At 42.7% G+C, this 6,089-nt stretch overlaps 1 protein-coding gene and 1 long non-coding RNA gene across 8 annotated transcripts in view; one reads left to right on the top strand and one right to left on the bottom strand.

Moving 5' to 3' along the window:
* The window catches only part of Frmd4a (FERM domain containing 4A), a 584,600-nt gene that overhangs the window by 456,764 nt on the left and 121,747 nt on the right, over positions 1-6,089 (bottom strand). The window lies entirely within an intron of this gene.
* LOC110312661 overlaps positions 1,930-6,089 on the top strand; it is an 11,036-nt gene continuing 6,876 nt past the window's right edge. The window contains exon 1 of one of the 2 annotated variants that reach the window (XR_002380069.1): positions 1,930-2,141. This is a non-coding gene — a long non-coding RNA (uncharacterized LOC110312661). The remainder of the gene's footprint in view (positions 2,142-6,089) is intronic. The other variant, XR_002380068.2, reaches the window with a different exon arrangement.

The raw sequence follows: 6,089 nt of genomic DNA, 5'->3' as shown, positions 1-6,089 counted from the left end.
CTCTCTCTCTCTCTCTCTCTCTCTCTCTCTCTCTTTCTTTCTTTTAAAACAAAACAAAACAAAACAAAACAGAGCCCCCCCCCCTTTTAAATCTCTGGCTTGTTGAAATCTTAGCCAACTTTCTACTAAACATTCAAAGGTAGAAAGGATAATATTTTTCAATTTAAGACAATTCACTTGCTTAATGAAGCCAGAAGTATTTTGTACAAGGCACTCTGCCCATCTCCTAAGGGGTCCTCTGTGCACTGGCAGCACTGCCTGCCCAAGCTTACCAGGATGGCTTACCCTTCACCTCCCTGTGAATGGACTCTTCCCTTCCTAGGAGCCCAGGTGCGCTGCACAGGAACTGTGTGTTAGAAGTGAAAGAGAAGAGGTTTGGTGAATAAAAGCCCTTTTTGTCTTTTTCTGTTTATAAAGGAAATGTGGATTTCTGTAACAGCATCTTAGACAGGGACTGCCAGGATGTGACTGTGTAGGCACAAGCCAGCGGTGGAGCATAAACAAACATGACCACTCTGGGAGCTCAGGGTACTTCCCTTTCATGTCAGAATGTGTTTAGACAGCTATGCAACCAGAGAGCTTCGGATCACAGAAAACAATGCCCAGGAGAAAGGAATGCATTGGATTTGGTTCCCTTGGGCCTTGACTTTGCTATTTCTTTGTTAGAACCCAAGGCTATTCTACATGTTGATCATACTTGTCCCTGTGTGCAGACAGGTGTTGCCTAAGCGCATAGCTGAGAATTGGCAGTGCATCCTGCTTTCCTATTGTGTGCATAATATGGTGTGTGCACTGCCTTTGTGGGAGTCTATTTTACATGCTTATTCCAAGAATCCAGGAAGACCATTTGCCTAAGACGTTTTCTCCAGAGAAACCCAAGAGAAAGGATTAGCAACAGATGCCTTTCATTCTTTTCCTGAGTCCTTGTCTTTCCACAGAGACAGATGAGGCGATAAATCTCTACATAGAAAGCAGGTTTTAGGGACCAAGAATTCCCGCTCAATGGATAAAGTGTTTGCTGTGCATCCATGAGTACTAGAGTTTGGACTAACAGAACCCAGATAAAAGCCAGGAAGGCCTAGCTGCCCACCTATAATTCAAGCACTCAGAAGGCCAAGGGAAAGGCTCCCAGAAACTCCTAGCTAGAATAAAGGAAACTCCTAGCTAGAGTAGCCTACATAGTGAGCTCTGGGTTCAATTAAGAGACCGAGCCTCAATGCATAAGGTGCAGAGTAGTTGAGGAACACTTGGTATGTCAACCTTGGGCTTTCACATGTACAAGGACGCACACATGCGGCGCGCACACACACACACACACACACACACACACACACACACACACACATACAATTATTCCTCTGAATTGGGTGATGGTACTTGTATAGGAGACAACACTCAAGAGACACCAATAGAACAACCACTGTGAGTTGGAGACAAGCCCAGTTATACTCTGAGATCTGTTTCGGGAAACAGAAACAAAAGAATGAAGACGATCAGAATATTGCAGCAAGGGCAGGGCCCAGGAACCCTGGCAAATTCTGTCACACAATGCATGTTTTCTAATGCACATTAACCTCTCTGCATTTCTCTAACTCCATTGAAGAATAGAGGCAGATCATTAAAAAGGCAAAAATATTTCCTGTTGGAGAAATAGGTACAATATTTGGAAGAGAGAATTGATTTCATTGGTAAGAACTTCAGGGATAGATGTTACTGTTACAGGTGACAATCATGGCTTAGTGTCTATCAGTGAGGCTCTCTACAAGATAGTGCTAAGGTGAACAGAGTGATAATCAGTTGGCATCCATGGCAGAACAATTCTTATATCAGGAGCCACATTGGAGATGGGTATCTATGACAATTCTATAGAGTCATAATGGCCAGAGTAGAGAGGGCTGGTACCTACCTAGCCTGTAGGGATGTGGAATCAGGAGCATTTGAATCTATGGGCAGGATTCAGCAGGGGAAACAGTGACCAGGTTCTGCAGAGAGCAGGATAGAGTGCTGATGACAGTGGGGAAGAGGCAGAGTTAGTGCCTCCCATAGAAAATGGCTTGGCAAGAGTGCAGGTGGCAGGCGAAGCAGAGCCATTTGTGTCAAAGGCAGCATGAAGAGCAGTGGGCCAGCTATCCAGGTCTGGGGTGAGTGGAACAATGAAGACTGGTAGGGTAGGCTTGAAGCAGTGTTGTAAAGGAGATGCTATAGTCTCAGGACCACACTTATAGTCAGTCTAACTCCTATGACCTAACTCCTGTGAACTGAACAGTCTTCCTCTAAACTCTATTTGTAATGTCATGATAGAAGAGAGCATAATTTAAGAATTCATTGGTTTATTTGAGCCCCAGGAGTTTTGGGGTTTTCATTAGAGATTTATCAAAAGAGACTGCAGCGTCTGATGGCCCTGGACACAAGCTGACATTTCAAGAATATGCTTATTCATAACAAGAAGTAGCCTACACTCATAAAAGCAGCAACACTGTTCCTTAAAGGCATCATTAAGACTAACTACATGATATAAACTCCGTAGGATATTAGAGCTGAATTGTATGTTACCTAATCTAGTCACTCGTTTTACAGAGAAATCAAGTCTCAGAGAGTTTGATGGTTTTTCTAAGATTGCAGAAGGCTAAAACTTTGTGTCGTCTCCCTCAGCATCGTGTCTGCTGTGCATAAAATAAAGGAATAGTTATTATAGTGGAATGGTTTGGGAAACTATCTCCATGGACATTTAGTTTGTGCTATAGCTAATAGACTTCTCTTCTTACATAAGAAAGGAGCTGGAAACCCTGGCTTCATGTAACAGAAAGCTCATACACCATTACAGAGAACAAACTCAAGGAATACTGAAGTCATTTGGAAGTTAGTACTTGTGGGCTGTCTGACTTTGCTTTATCTCATGGTCCATTAGGTGAGAAGAAATCATGTGTGTTGGGGGAAGTAGGCTGTGTTGTCATGCTTTGAATGTAAAATGTCCCCCAGAGGTTCATGTATTTGAAGTTCGTCCTTAGCTGTTTTGGAAGATTCTAGAACTGTCAAGAGATATACCCTTGGTGGAAAAGGTGGGCCACTGGGAGTGAGTCTTGAAGTTTGATGGTCTGGGGTACTTTCTGCTCACTCTCTGCTTCCTAACTACAGATGCAGTGTGACCAGATGCCTCATGGTCCTATCACCATGAGTTCTCTGCCATGGTGGACTGGTGGACTGTAGCCCTTCAAAACCAGAAACCCAAATAGATACATCCGAGTAGCTCCCACTGGGCACTTCTCAGCTTGCTCATTTTCTGTAGCAAAGATCTCTGCCTTACAGTCTTTTCAAGTTTAATACTCAAATCCTACTTTCTTTCCATAACAAGATCTGTCCTTACATTATGCCAAAGCTCTTCTCCATGGCAATCATTCTTCCAGCTTGCCCTGGAAGCTGGAACCTTGGTATGCAACCTTGGTTTTGCCTCCTCTAGACTATAGTCTGTAGCATAATGCTTGAATGTGTTTAGTAATCACATTGCTTTCCTCAATATAGGACATCTTTCTCTTAAGCCCCATGGTTGGGGACAAAGAATTCTGTACCAAAAAAAAAAAAAATGGTTTGTGGTTCCTCCTTACACCTGAAGTCCTTATTTGGCCTTTTGGAGTCATCTGGCATCTTCATTTTGATTTCCACACTCCTGGCAAATGCACTATACAACCAGCTTCTATGATACCAATAATTCTTTCCCATGTGCGTTATCTTATCAAGAATCTACCTTTCAATCCATGAGGAAAAGCAGGCAAAGGGCCCAAAGTCCATTACTTCATAAGCACTCAGTAAATATTAGGTCTCCTTCAAATGTGTATCAACTCTCTTTCAGGAACGTTCTCTGAGTAACCAGCTCTCATCCGCACATCTATCCTGCACAGTCGGCTCTTAGTTCAGGTCATTCTGTGTCCTTGTTATCTTTTAACCTTCAGCTGCATTTCAGCCTTTAAGCATATGGCCTCCAGCTCTGTATTTTCTGTTTCTCTATCCTGTGGCCTGTAAGATAAGAGCTTAATAGCTTCCATCAACACTGTTGTTATAGAATGTTTTTAGCTCCAAGAACCCCTGTATCACTCTCTCACGTTTTAAACTCCACAGCAAAATAGCAAGAATGCAAGTGTATGAGTTGAAGAAAGAAGAGGAAGAAGATGAATATGCATGGGCTATCTCCGCTCTTCTCTAGAAATCCTCTCACACTAAAGGAAAAGATAAATAAGGAGGGACAGTGACAAGTGTTCTGGCAGTGATACGTTTTAGCATCATCATTGAGTCTAGTGCCTGTGAATTTGTAACTCCACTGAAAAACAAAGTCATATTGAATTTATGGGTCTTAATTCACCCAGCTTGATAATGGTAAAAGCTTTGGGAATTGAACTGAATCCTTCCTTGTAACTTTAAGGAACACTCAAAAGAGATTCCCCTCTATCTTTTTCATGCATGCAAGATTTGGGATGCTCTACCCAACTACAGGTTAAGAAATGCAACATCTTGACACTTCCACATCCAAAGCCAAGATTGCTGTTTCTTTCAGACAGGCCCCCAAAAAGCATTGGACAAAATTTGACTAAATGCTTTATAGACCTTCCCCTTTGACTAAGAAAAAAAAACTGGTGATTGCTTCTATTCCATAGATGGAAAACCAAGAAACAGAATTATACTTTATTCATCAGGGTATTTAGCATTATATCCTTAGTGGGTGAGGCCCTTGTTTACCCTCAGGTGGTATGCAATTCATGGCTAACCAGTGTATCACTGGTACAACTAAGATGATTAGATATTACAAGTGGAAGCCTGAAGGAATCTTCCCTGAACTGATTGATATTCAACCCATAAATCACACCACTGCTCATATAGAGCAACTGCTTATGATAACAAGATAACACCCAGATCCTACTAGTTAAGGTGCAGTTTTTGAAACTTGTTTTTACAGTTTTATTTCTTTTGTGTGTATGTCTGTGTGTGTGTGTGGGGGGGGCGTTGGCGCACACACACACATGCTGCAGCATGCAAGTTGAGGACAGAGGATAACTTGCAGGAATCGATTCTCTCTTTCTACCAAGTGGGTCTTGGAGACTGAACTCAGTTCTTTGGTTTGGAGGCAGTTGTCTTTACCTGCTAAGCCATCTTGCTGGCTCTGATCACTATAATCCATAGGGCCAACAGGAGCCTTCCACAGTAGCCCTTGGTGTCTGTGTTACTGTGATTAGGAAATACAATTGGCTTCTTCTCTTTGCTCCCTAACTGTTATGTTACATCAGGTGTCATGTGACTTCAAAGGACAAAAAGTAGTGTTGGCTGTTGCCATGGAGACTTAAGAACCATCTGAATTGCTATGGCATCATAGAAGCAAGATTCCAATCATGGGTCTTTACAGGCTGTTGAAATCTATCTCATATTTTTAGAACGTGTGACATTTAACACATTGATGAATATTCCCAGCTTCAGTACACATACCTCACTTTCACATTTAGATTGGGTTTTTCAGCTCAACTGTCTGGACTCCCCCCCCCCCCCCCCCGCCCTTCCTGGTAAATGCTGGGTTTCCTTATGAGTAAAGATAATTTTTTTCTCTGCTTTTCTTATTCCCTTAATGCTGCTTTATCATTGCTTCCTATTTCCTCTTTATTCCACAATTATGATCATTTTCTCACTAGGCTGTCTGCATCTACTTCTACCAGCCTCTTCTCTGACAGCCCTGGATACAACTGCCCCAAGCCCATCGTCTCCACTGCTCTCCACCAATCTCATGTCATATGCATTAGTCGGGGACTCACACACAGGTCTGCATCTCTGCTGAAGGTGCACAGCTGCTTCCCTCATGCTTTTGTCTCTCAAGTTACAGTCCGCTGTCACCCAAGATGGTTCCCATTCACTGACTCTCAGGAGCATTGCATAAAACTGCTCGCCTAGGTCTGTGAAAAGAAGGCTCTTGTTCTCCATTTTCATGAAAACTGCTAACAGGATTTTCTTTACCTCTGTATAAGACACACACAGACAGAGACACACACACACAGAGACACAGACACACACACAGACACACACACAGACACAGACACACACACACAGACACAGAC

Source organism: Mus caroli, chromosome 2, assembly GCF_900094665.2.
Source record: "Mus caroli chromosome 2, CAROLI_EIJ_v1.1, whole genome shotgun sequence".
Classification (NCBI taxonomy): Eukaryota; Metazoa; Chordata; class Mammalia; order Rodentia; family Muridae; genus Mus; species Mus caroli.
The sequence above is the reverse complement of the archived record's forward strand: the minus strand, read 5'-3'. Positions and strand labels throughout refer to the sequence as shown.